We start from the raw sequence: 270 nt of genomic DNA, 5'->3' as shown, positions 1-270 counted from the left end.
AAGAAGGGAATTGATGGAAATTGATAAAGCACGATGGGAAGAGGAGGTGAAGGAAACGGATGGAGATGACGTGATAAGGGGAGAAAGTGAAAGAGAGAGAGAGAGAGAGAGAAAGAGGAAGAGAGAGAGAGAGGTGAGTGTCTATTAGAGAATTATAATGTAGGTTGATGTTTCATATTATTAATCTATAGACTGGCAGATATTAATGAAAAAAAAAAATATATATATATATATATTTTTAGGACTAAGGGGTTGGCAGTCTCAATGCAC

Source organism: Penaeus japonicus, unplaced genomic scaffold (genome assembly GCF_977035675.1).
Source record: "Penaeus japonicus unplaced genomic scaffold, GWHDUDI00000001_assembly GWHDUDI00000033, whole genome shotgun sequence".
Classification (NCBI taxonomy): domain Eukaryota; kingdom Metazoa; phylum Arthropoda; class Malacostraca; order Decapoda; family Penaeidae; genus Penaeus; species Penaeus japonicus.
The sequence above is the reverse complement of the archived record's forward strand: the minus strand, read 5'-3'. Positions refer to the sequence as shown.